General features: G+C 44.9%; 1 protein-coding gene across 1 annotated transcript in view; it reads left to right on the forward strand.

Moving 5' to 3' along the window:
- The first annotated feature begins 389 nt into the window (after positions 1-389).
- PHRF1 (PHD and ring finger domains 1) overlaps positions 390-12,675 on the forward strand; it is a 406,375-nt gene continuing 394,089 nt past the window's right edge. The window contains exon 1 of the mRNA XM_030201288.1: positions 390-499. The gene's annotated coding sequence lies outside the window, so the exon portion shown is untranslated. The remainder of the gene's footprint in view (positions 500-12,675) is intronic.

Genomic DNA, 12,675 nt, shown 5'->3' on the forward strand with positions numbered 1-12,675 from the left:
CTAATCCGCAACTAATATCCCGCTTAGCGCCAAGCGTTTTTCCAGGCTGCCTCAAATCCCTGACCTGAAGAGCTCCAGGCTTATACATCACGGCTGTATTTCATCCGTGCTTTACAAACAACATATTCCTATCAGGTCTCTAGCTAAACAAGACGAAATTAATAATAATCTGTCCAAAACCCCTCGCATTTCAATCCCCGTTGCCTCTCTTCCTTAAGCATTGTACTTCCGTGGTAGGAGTACTGAGTTTCCGGTTCCGCCACAGCTCTTTCCGGTTCCAGCAACAGCCTGCCCGGATCTGCACGCAGAAAGAGGGTGAGAGCGCGAGTTGCGTGTTCCGTCACATACGGTTTCCACACGTAAGAGAGGCTTCGCCAGGCCCGGTAATAGTTGTTGTGGGGTGGTGGGGACTGGGAGAAGCGACTGTAGAATCGCCGCTTCTATCTCTGGAAAGTGAGGGAGAAGTTGGGAGCTCCGATCTGCGGCCTTGGAGATGTAGGTATGAGGAGCGGCCTTCTGCTCTGGGCTTGCGGCCGGGGAGCTGCTCTTTTGTAAACGGGAGTAATATTGCCACTCACCTTTGTACCACTGTACATGGTGATAAATAAGGACAGGATGGCTTGCCTAGTCTGCCGCTGATATTACTTTAGCTAAGGATAGTCTCCTAGCTGTCAGTCTACAAATTGGAGTTTCTTAGTGTTGTATTATTATTTTTGTTCCTCGTTGGGCCTCTGACCTGGTGGGTATATTAAAATACAGCTTCTGTCTAGGGATGTAAAACGTTAACCATTTAAACAGTAAGTAAAATCTTTTAATTTAGTTAAGTAAATATTAATATCCACGGACCCACTGTGACTGCCTTTTGAGTTCCACTTTCTAGTGTGTTTTGTAGGTCATCGCTTTCCAGTCCAGGGAATATGTAGCTCATTGGGTTGTAACCCCCCCCCCCCCCCCCCATCATGCTGCTACAAGTGTGTCTTCCATGTATCATTTACAGGGTTAACTGGTTCAACTTCATTAATTTGAACAGTAAACTTTTAAATCGGATTTACATTTTTAGGTAAAAAGAAAAGAATCTGAGTCACTATGGACAATATCATTATATCCTCAGCTCTGTGTATTCTGTAGTTGAAAAATAAACGTGAGGAATTAAAAAAGGAATGGATAATAAAACAGAGAATATTATACAGTCTCTGTATAGATTCATAGTGGGACCACATCTTTGTGGAGTTCAGGTTGCTCCATCTGAAGAAAAAAAATAAGAATAGATAGAATTGCAGACATGATAAAGGAGATGGAAGAGCTTCCTTATGAAGAAAGCCAAAACATTTTGGGGCTCTTCAGCTTAGAGAGGAGATAACTGAAAGGAAACATTTATACAGGTTTGTAAAATGATGAGCAGGGTGGAAGGGGTTAATAGTGAATGGTTATTTATCTCATCAAGTTGTACCAGGACTAGGGAACACTCCATGATACTAATAAGTATCAGTTTAAGACAACTTGAAGGATGTTTTTTTTTTCCTTCCACTCAAGGAACCATCAAGCTGTGGAATGTATTACTAGAGGATGTGGTCAAGGTATGCAGAGGAGTTGGACAAATTCCTTGAGAAGTCTAATAAACAGTAATTAGCTAAGTAGACTTTGGAACTCTCAGTGGCAGAGCTGGTGGTGGGAGGCGGGGCTAGTGCTGGGCAGACTTCTACGGTCTGTGCCCTGAAAATGGCAGAAACAAATCAAGGTCAGGTATACATAAAAAGTAGCACATATGAGTTTATCTTGTTGGGCAGACTGGATGGACCGTGCAGGTCTTTTTCTGCTGTCATCTACTATGTTACTATGAATGGATTTGCTAGGTATTTCCTAGTGATCTGGATTGGCCACTGTTGGAGACAGAATGCTGGACTTTATTGATCTTTGGTCTGAGTGGTAGTTCTGTCCCATTCTCTTTTTCATGCATTTTATTCTTGTCATTGCTCTCTATTTATGTATCAAGTATTTTTGAATTCTGTCATCTACCACCTTTTAAGTAAAGAAGTTTTCCTTCCTTCTGAGATTTCCATTGTCCATTATCATAGTCTCTTGCCATTGGATTTCTTTTGTCTAGGGATGTTTGAACCTTCTTTTGCTTTATTGAAGCCTGCTAAATATTTCAGTGTTTATATCTTCCTTTTCTTGTTTTCCTCTGAGTATATTTTGAATGTCTTAAGTATGATCATCAGCAAGGTGGTAAGACTAGTAAGACGTTATGGGGCAAGAGGTGAAGGGAGAGTGGGCTTTTATTATTCCTTGCTCTTCTGCCATGAGTGTGTGCACATACTGTGACTTTTTCCTGCTTCTTCCTTGTCTCCCAGGTTCTTTAGTTCAGAGCTTGTCAAATTCAGTCACCTGGAATTTTCTTCCTTCGAGAGTTTGTTTTTGTTTTTCTGTATTCCATTTCTGCTGACGCTAGAAGTTCTTTTGCACAGTGCGATGCAGCTCAGCTTTGAGCCATGCAGTACAGAACCCTCCTACTCCTCTTGTGGTCTCATCTTGGCTCTGTAGTGTCTGCAGTGTGACACAAACTTGAGTAGAGCTATGCTATGCAAAGGATGACATTTCAGCGGTGGCAAGAGCAATGGGATACCAAAGGAGGAAGGGAGGACATTCATCAAAAGAGAAAAGAGTGAGTGAAAAAGGAAGAAGAGAGAGAAAAAAGGTACAGGAAAAAAGTAGTGGAGGAAGAAAGAAGAAAAAGGGAAGATTAGGAGGTGTAAACAAAAGGGAGGAAACGGGGGAGGAACCGTTCCCCCAAACAAGAAATCAAGCAATGCAAAGCGGAGAAATAAACTCTGCTCGTCAGAACTCACCTGCTGGGGAGACTACCAAGGAAGACAGTGGGAATGAAAAGAATGGATTTGAAACACAGGGATCAAGAAGGGAAAGTGGGTCTGAGGAAGAGGAGGAGACAGAGGTGAGGGAGGAATAAGAGACAAAAGGAGAATGAGGTGGGGGGAGAAAGAGATGGCTGAGGGAGGAGAGGGTGGTGGGGGTGATGAACCAAATTACTTCAGTCTAGTCTCCCTCAACTGAGAGGAGCTCTGGTATTCTGCTAACAGCATGCGTTGGGGGGGGGGGGGGGGGGGAAGAATGCTGCTGTTGGCTTCTGTTGCAGCTATGCAGTGTGAAGTAGGAGCCTGATTTATTAAGTTGTATTTTCCTATGAAAACAGATTGGAAACAGTTTTGGTAAATTAGTACCCAGAGATGCTGCTGAAGATCTCTGAGAAGATGCTCCTCTTTCCCCCTCTAAATTTTGGTTGAGATGGAGACTGGAGAAGGGGGGATGAGAGGGCTCACAATCTGGCTACTGGACTGAAAGAAAGTTTGTCAAGACCTCCTTGAACTGAGTGCTTCTGTTTTAAAATGGAAAAGCTGCTGCTTAAGGAGAGGAGCAGGCAGGCTGCCATGGAGGTCTAGAGTGTTTATATTTGTATGCACCTTCACATTTGTCTCCATGGGCCATAATAGTTGCTGTTTGCTCAAATAGAGGCCGAGAATCCTGCTGCACTGGGGCTCCTAGCCAGGATAGGAGGGAGGACTGCAGAGGAATTAAAGGAGCCCAACAAAGGAGAGAAACAGGATTGAGGAGAGAGATAGATAGAAGAGGGGTAAGGGGCAGGAAAGGGAGGCCAGAATAAATGTAAAACAAAAGAGAGTGAGAAACATGGAGATTGTGGACTTCGTGAGACAGGTCTAAGATCAGGAGGAAGACAGGGTTGCAAGAGATGGAGAGGTACTCAACTGGCTACATATGTTTAACTGGAGATAATGAAGGAGAGGTGAGCTCTATGCTACTGCTATCATTGATATCCCTGACAAGCGGAGTGCTGCTTTCTGTTTCAGCATCCAGTATGCCAGTAGGGCAGGTGTTCTCAGGACACATGTAGCTAGTCATTTTTCAGGATACCCACAATGAATATGCATGACATAGATTTGCATATAGTGGAGACAGTGCATGCAAATTTCTCATGCATATTCGTTGTGTGTATCCTGAAATCTTGACTGGCTGGATGTGTCTCAAGGACTGGGTTGAAAACCCCTGCAGTAGTGGGAGAGATGGGACTGATGCAAAAAGCAAGAGGATGAGATGGGTAGGAAATTAAAGGGAGGATGATAGTTAAGGTTGCTAATCTCCTTCTCCCCCACACACCTCAATTCATTCCCTTCCTCTGCTCACTACCTTCTCCCTGCTAGCTAGGTTAGGGCTTCTCAACCCAGTACTCGAGGCATACCAAGTCTCATTGGGTTTTAAGGATATCTGCAGTGAATATGTATGTCTCATTTATATTCATTGTGGATATCAAGAAACCCCGATGGGACTTGGTGTGCACCAAGGACTTCGTTCAGAAGGCCTGAGCCAGGTTTTTTTTTTTTTTTTTTGCAAGAAGAAGCATTCTTCACATCTTTCCTTTCCCACTGTTTCCCTGTTTTGGCCCCTGGGAAATGATCTAGTAAATTATTGCTGAGAAGGACCAATATAGCCCATGGAAAATGCTAAGAAAGACTGTTGAACAGGAGGGGAGGGTCTAGATTAGGGAGTAGTCTCCCTTCTTTGCTTAGCTTTGTTCATTCCAGCCTCATCTCTCCCTTCCTGTTCTCTATGCTACTACGTGGCAGAGTAATGCCTGGAGCCAAGCAGAAGATTTTTCTCCCTAAATAAGGTTCTGAGCACTGGTTTTTGGAAGTGGGGCATGAGCCCTGTGTGCTCATGCCATGTGCCCTGAATTCCACTCAGCTGCCTGCCCTATCCCATTCCCCCCTTCCCCCCCCCCCCCCCCCCAATTATTTCTTCTCTAGCACATGTTGCTGTTTTCCTGGGAACAGGAGGGCAGAGTGCAGTGCTTCTTCCATCTTTTTGTAAGAAGGATTATGGTTCAGATTTTTCTCTGGTGAGGGGCAGTCTACAAACCAACGGGAAGGCCTAAAACTGAAGGTGATGATCCAGCATACAAAAGCAGAGATGGTGTTTGTAGTCTGCCCCAATTGAAATAATGGAGATGGTTGTCTGAGACGTCCAGGGAGGTGAAGAACTCACCTGCGCAAATCGTTATTACTGAGTGGAGCCTCTCATCCAAAAATATATGGACCTTGAGGCAGACATTTAGAGGTAAATTCTCAAAAGGTTGCCAAAATTTAGGCACGGGATGATGTACAGTAAGAACAAATTCCATAATGATAGTTATGCACAGAAGACCGCATTTACACACAACTGCAGTTAGGTGCGTAAATGATAGTATTCTATAGCCATACCCCTCCAAGGTACATGCCTACCTTGAAGTTGCACATTCTGGAATATGAGCATGCAACTTATAGCAACTAAGGGCAGTTACGTGCATAAATAATTAGTGCCAATTAAGTTCAATTATAGCTGATAATTGGTTATTAACTTAGCCAGTTATTGAATTATTAATTGGAGTTAAGTGCACAACTGACCTTATTATAAGAACATAAGGTTGCCATACTGGGACGGATCGAAGGTTCTTCAAGCCCAGTATCCTGTTTCAACAGTGGCCAATCCAGGTCACAAGTACCTGACAAGATCCCAAAACAGTACAATACATTTTATGCTGCTTCAGCCTTTCCTCATAGGGAAGTTGTCCCATCTCCTTGTATCATTTTTGTCGCTCTTCTCTGTACCTTTTCTAATTCTGCTATCTTTTTTGAGATGCGGTGACCAGAATTTTACACAGTATTCAAGGTGCAGTCGCACCATGGAGTGATTCAAAGGCATTATAACATTCTAATTTTGTTTTTTCCATTCCTTTCCTAATAATACCTAACATTCTGTTTGCTGTCCTTGCCGCTGCTGCACACCGAGCAGAGGGTTTCAACGTATCTTGAATGATTGACACAGAGATCCTTTTCCTAGTCGGTGACTCCTAATGTGGAACCTTGCATCATGTAGCTGTAGTTCGGGTTCCCCTTTCCCACATGCATCATTTTGCACTTGCTCACATTAAATGTCATCTGCCATTTAGATGTCCAGTCTCCCAGTCATGTAAGGTCCTCTTGTAATTTTTCACAATCCTCTTGCGATTTAACAACTTTGAATAACTTTGTGTCGTCAGCAAATTTAATTACCTTGCTAGTTACTCCCATCTCAAGATCATTTATAAATATGTTAAAAAGCAGCGGTCCCAGCACAGACCCCTTCAGAACCTCACTGTCAACCCTTCTCCATTGAGAATATTGACCATTTAATCCTACTCTATATCTTTTAACCAGTTTTTAATCCGCAATAAAACACTACCTTCTATCCCATGACTTTCCGATTTCTTCTGGAGTCTTTCATGAGGTACTTTGTCAAATTCCTTTTGAAAATCCAGATATACAATATTAACCGGCTCACCTTTATCCACGTGTCTGTTCATCTCTTCTAAGAAATATAGTAGCTAGGTGAGGCAAGATTTCCCTTCACTAAAACTGTGTTGGCTTTGTCTCATTAATGTATATGCTTTGTAATTTTGTGCGTTGGCATTTTAAGTGTGGAACTTTATAGAATTAGGAGAGCTACTCTTTGGAGGACCAAGATAGGCTGAAAGGACCCTCTTTTTTTTTTTTTGACCATGAAATGGAGTAATGTTCCAGCCCCCACTCTGCGGGCTGGACAGGCTCAACAACCCCAGGTCTTAGGGCTGAAGCATGAATTGTACTGCCTGCCACTTTACCCCTGAACTACAGGGTGAACCCTGAAGGTGTCTCACACAGTACGTGCCAACTCCAGGGCATAGCCCCACTCAACCACTTTGAGGATTCGCTCATCTAAGGTGATGCGGGCCCACTTGTGGTCAAAGAGGGACAATTCGCCCCTTATCTGAGCCACTGAGGGGCCGTGCAAAATACTGGAAACTGTTACAAAGAATAATATTACGGAACACATAGACAAACATGGTTTAATGGGATAGAGTCAGCATGGGTTCAGCCGAGGGAAGTCTTACCTCACCAACTTGTTTCATTTGTTTGAAGGCGTGAATAAACATGTGGCTAAAGGTGAGCTGGTTAGTGTAGCTAGATTTTCAGAAAGCTTTTGATAAAGTTCCTCATGAGAGACTCCTGAGTAAATTAAAGAGTCATGGGATAGGAGGGAAGGTTCTGGTGTAGATTAGGAATTGGTTATTGGACAGAAAACAGAGGGTAGGGTTAGTCATTTCTCTCAATGGAGCAGAGTGAACAGTGGAGTGCCGCAGGGATCTGTATTGGGACTGATACTATTTAACATATTTATAAATGATATGGAAATCGGAACAGTGAGTGAAGTGATTAAATTTGCAGAAGATACAAAACTATTCAAGGTTGTTAACGCTTGCGGACTATGAAATATTGCAGGAAGACCTTAGGAAATTGGAAGACTGGGCATCCAAGTGGCAGATGAAATTTAATGTGGACAAATGCAAGGCGATGCACATTGGAAAGAATAATCTGAATCATAATTACCTGACACTAGGGTCCACCTTGGGGTTCAGCACTCAAGAAAAAGATCTGGTTGTCGTTGTAGATAATATGCTGAAATCATTTTCGCTGTGTCCGGTGATGGCCAAAAAAGCAAACAGGATGCTAGGAATTATTAGGAAAGGGATAATGAATAAGACCGAAAATACTATAATGCCTTTGTATCACTCCATGATGCGACCTTACCTGGGTATTGAGTTCAGTTCTGTCGCTGTATCTCAAAAAAGATATAGCAGAATTAGAAAAGATTCAAAGAAGAGGGACCAATATGATAAAGGGGATGGAACTTCTCTCTTATGAGGAAAGGCTAAAGAGGTTAGGGCTCTTCAGTTTGGAAAAGAAATGGATGAGGGGAGATATGATTGAGGTCTACAAAATCCTGAGTGGTGTAGAAGTAAATCAGTTTTTTTACTTGTTCCAAAAGTACAAAGACTAGGAGACACTTGAGGAATTTACATGGAAATACTTAAATAGGAGGACATATTTTTTCACTCAACAAATAGTTAAGCTCTTGAACCCTGCGCCAGAGGATGTAGTAACAGCGGTTAGTGTATCTGAGTTTTAAAAAGGTTTTTACAAATTCCTAGAGGAAATGTCCATAGTCTGCTATTGAGACAGACACGAGGAAGCTACTGCTTGTCCCAGGATTGGTAGAATAGAATGTTGCTGCTAATTGTTTCTGCCAGGTACTTGTGACCTGGCTTGGCAACTGTTTGGAAAACAGGATACTGGGCTAGATAGACCATTGATCTGACTCAGTATGGCTACTCTTATGTTCTTATCTGGAACCTGTGGCTGAGCCGGAGGTCCTAGCATCACCAAACCTTTTGGGGCCCTGAAAGGACCCTGTCTTGGAGGATTGACACGTGTCTTAATGAAACAAACACCCATCCCTTGAATAGCCCTTAATCGTAGAAGTCTGCTGGTAGTCCTTCTGGCGCAGCTCAGAAAGCTGAAGAGGCCATGTCCTTTCCCTTATCCTTAACCAGCTTCTCTAGGTCCTTTCCAAAGAGCAAGTGTCCCCTAAGGGGCAGCTAGAGGTTGTATCTGCAGTCCAGTGGTGCAGCTAGAGCCATCTCTGGCCCACCACGGTGGAGGCCACTGAGTGAGAGAAGATACACACCATATCACACAAAACCTCAGCCATAAAGTCCACCCTAGACTCTAAACGAGTCACTTTTGGGAGCTGACAATTGCTTCAGTTAGAGCAACATGGCTCTTGTCATGTACCCACCATAGCCAGTACGATTGCTGCACCTGAAGAAAAACCCAGCTTGAACTGCTACTCTACCCCCTGTATAGGCACTGCAGTCCTCTTGGTGACCGCTGTGACAAAGGAACCCACTTTGGGGTACTTCCAGTGGATAGTGTGAAAAAATATAACCTATCCAGTACCTTGAACGCCTTGAGAGCCCCGTTTGGGGTCCTCACTCCATCAGCATCATGCAGGAGAGTGTCTTATGAAGTGGATAATTCTTCAGGGACCTTGACAGACCCTCCATTTTAGGGTCCCTCATTTTTTTTCACAAAACTAATCTAGCCTTAAAGGTACTCTGGGAAGCTTTACTGTGTAGTGGATCAGAACTGGGAGAGACTGGGGAGGAGAGAGGATCTCTGAATGCATGTGACATCTACTGAAATATTAATTTAGTAGAGAATAGTTGCACAGGCTCTGTCATGCCTGAGGGTAGATATGAAACTGTCATTAACTTCCCATTTCTCTAACAGAGAGGGACATAAAGCACCCAGCTTATGATTTTTTTTTTTAATTTGAAGCATTATTAAAAAGGTTAAAGAAACGGGTCCTTAAAATTCAGTAGTGCTAGGTCTTACACCCTATACACGCCATAGCTCAATCTGGAGAACTTCTCCAGCCTTGCTTTTGGATGTGTGCTAAAGCTCCATCTCTGCTGCCTGAAGAGAAAGAAACCAACAAGAGGGGTAGGGAGGTTAGCCTCTCGAGCTATCCCCCTATGAAGCCAGCCGTTCACCTCCCCCGCCAAGGCATTCAGACATGCACCCCGAAAATTACATCTGGTGTGTAGGTTGACCTGGCAGGAAAAGCTTATACTTCAGTCTAGTTGTTCTGAACAAAAATAGCAGAGCTTTATGTCTTGAGGTGAGGAAGCAGCTTTCATCCATTCATTTAGAGTCATTTCATTTCTGGTAGGCAAAGATAACAACCCAATAGTTCAGGATGGTACAGGCGTGATTCTAGGGAAACTTATTTTTTGAAAATATTTGATGATTGCTGTCATAGGCGCCGACTCCGTGGGTGCTGTGGGTGCTCAAGCACCCCCAATATTTTCCCGGCCATCAGTCATCCAAAGTTCCGGTTCCAACGTCCCCAGCCCAACCTACCCGCCCTCTTCTCCCTCAACAGCCCTCCTTGCCTTCCTGCCGCCCAGCCAGCACTTAAAACTAATTTTACCTGACTGAAATCGTGACTGCAAAAGAAGCAGAGTAGAGCAGGCTCGCCTTCAGCCTTCCCTTTCCCTTTCAACGTCCCGCCCTTGCAGAAGCAGGAAATGAGGGTGGCACGCTGAGAGAAAAGGGGAAGGCTGAAGGCGAGCCTGCTCTACTCTGCTTCTTTTGCAGTCACAACTTCAGTCATGTAAAATGAGTTTTTAGTGCTGGCTGGACGGCAGGAAGGCAAGGACGGCTGTTGAGGGAGAAGAGGTCGGGCGGGGGGGGGGTTGGAACTGGAACTCGGGGAGCAGGTGGGGTTTGGGGTGTCACTGGACATGGAGGGGAGGGCAGAGGAGCATCGCTGGACATGGGGGGGGGGAAGGCAGAGGAGAAATCGCTGGACATGGAGGGGAGGGCAGAGGAGAATCGCTGGACATGGATGGGAGGGAGGGGAGAGAGGAAAATCGCTAGACATGGAGAGGAGGGCAGGGGAGAGAGGAGAATTGCTTGATATGGATGGGGAAGAGGGCAGGGGAGAGAGAACAGTTGCTGGACATGGAGGGGAGGGCAGGGGAGAGAGAAGAATTGCTGGACATGAATGGAGGGCAGGGGAGAGAGGAGAGTTGCTGGACATGGATGCAGGTGAGGGCATGGGAGAGAGGAGAGTTGCTGGACATGGATGCAGGAGAGGGCAGGAGAAATGCTGGACATGGATGGAGAAGACGGAAGACAGGAAGGAGATGCACATGGATGGAGGCGAGGGGAGAGAGGAGAAATGCTCTACATGGACAGAGGGGAGGGAAAACAGAGGAAGGATATGCACATGGATGGAGGGGAGAGAGGAGAAATGCTGGACATGGATAGAGGGGAGGGAAGAGAGGAAGTGAGATGCACATGGATGGAGGGGAGAAAGAAATGCTGGACATGGATGGAGGGGAGGGAAGAGAGGAAGTGAGATGAACATGGATGGCGGGGCGGAGAGAGAGGAAAAATGGTGGACATGGATGGAGGAGAGGGAAGAGCGAGGAAGGAGATGCATATGGATGGAGGGTAGTGAAGAAAGAGGAAGGAGATGCATACTGACAGATGAGGGAAAGGGAAAAGAGAAAAACTACACATGGATGGAGAAAGTAGTCTGGATGGGAAGAAGGAAGAGAGGGGGCAGATGCTGGGTGGAAAAGGGGAGAGAGAGAGGGGGCAGATGCTGGATGGAAAGGGGGAAGAGAGGGGGCAGATGCTGGAAGGAAAGGGAAGAGAGGGGTAGACGCTGGATGGAAAGGGGGGAGAGTTAAGATTGAGGAAAGAAGAAACGAGACTGGGACCAACACAATTAGAAACAGTAAACAGCCAGACTACAAATGTAGGAAAAAAGGAATTTTATTTGTAGTTTAGGATAAAGTAGTGTGGTAGCTGTGTTAAATACAAAAAAATGGAAGTAAGGTGATATCTTTATTGGACTAATTTTAATACATTTTTGACTAATGTTTGGAGACCAAACCCTCCTTTCTCGTGTCAGAACAGAATACCATAATAGCAGTATACTGTCCTGACCTGAGGAAAGAGGTTTTGGCCTTTGAAAGCTAATTGAAAAATGTATTTAGTCCAATAAAAATTATATCATATTTTCCATTTTTTGTTTTATTTGTTAACCTATAGTATAATGATTGAAATTTGCATCTCTTTATATTTGCACAGTATGGGGGGACTGAGGGGTGGGACTGTTTAGGGAAGAAGTCCTGGTGCAGGTTGCAGGCAGCCTATGAGTGGCGCTGCCACTGCCCAGGTGAAGACTGCAGCAGACAGGATTTTAAGGTGGGGAGTGGGGGGGGGGGGGGGGGGGGAGGGAACACACTGCCTGTAAAAAAAAAAAAGAATTTCACCACCCCCAGTCATTTTGAAAAGTTGGCTTCTATGATTGCTGTTAAATTCTTTGTTCTGTTCTTGTAATTTTCCAGTGATTGCATTGGTTTTTCTTTTGATTGTAAACTGCTTTGGACCTATGTTGGGAATAAGCAGTTAATATAAACCTGAGATTAGATTACATTAGCACTGCTGCTGGCTCCATTTGTTGGATTTGTGAGTCAGTGGCTTCGGGATTGGGCCCGATGTTCTCAGGAGAGCTGCAGAAGGGGGATTGGGCTGTTCTTGATACCCCATTCAGATCTGACTGCATTGACCTTGGTACCACTGTTTTGTTGGTTGGAGTGCTGCAGTGTTGTTGCAGTGTTGCCATTTGCCAGCTCAGTGCAGGGACAGGATTGAGGGGTATGAAGTCCCTTCCAGTCAGTTCCTGGAGCTGGGCAAGACCTGAGAGGCCCCTAGGGGATGAATAGGTAAAATTCCTGGTGAAAGGGGTCCAACAGGACTTGTTGGGATCAGTACCCCCCCCCCCCCCCCCCGGCAACTTTCAGGGGTAGCCCTGCCTAGGCAGGACCATCTTGGCTGGGGCTCTGGATTTCTGCCCTCAGTACCAAGTGCCTATGTCAGCTAAGAGGGTTTTCGGATTTGGTCTGGTAAATTTTTCCCACTTGTGTCTCTCTGAGTACTGGCTGAGATGGGCTTTGAAGGTACCTTTTTAGAGTACCTGGAGCTGAGAGACCTCTTGTTAGCCAAGCAGGAGGATTCCTTGGTAGCGTGCATGTTTAGATTGTAAGGATCTGGGCCAGCTGATTGATTCTGTGACAGAGGCTGTACAGCAGAGCCTTCGTATTGGGATCCCATTGTAAAGGGGCTTTAGAGACCACCTAAGGCTTTCTTTTGCACAAGGCCTTCTTTTTTT

Source organism: Microcaecilia unicolor, chromosome 4 (assembly GCF_901765095.1).
Source record: "Microcaecilia unicolor chromosome 4, aMicUni1.1, whole genome shotgun sequence".
Taxonomy (NCBI): domain Eukaryota; kingdom Metazoa; phylum Chordata; class Amphibia; order Gymnophiona; family Siphonopidae; genus Microcaecilia; species Microcaecilia unicolor.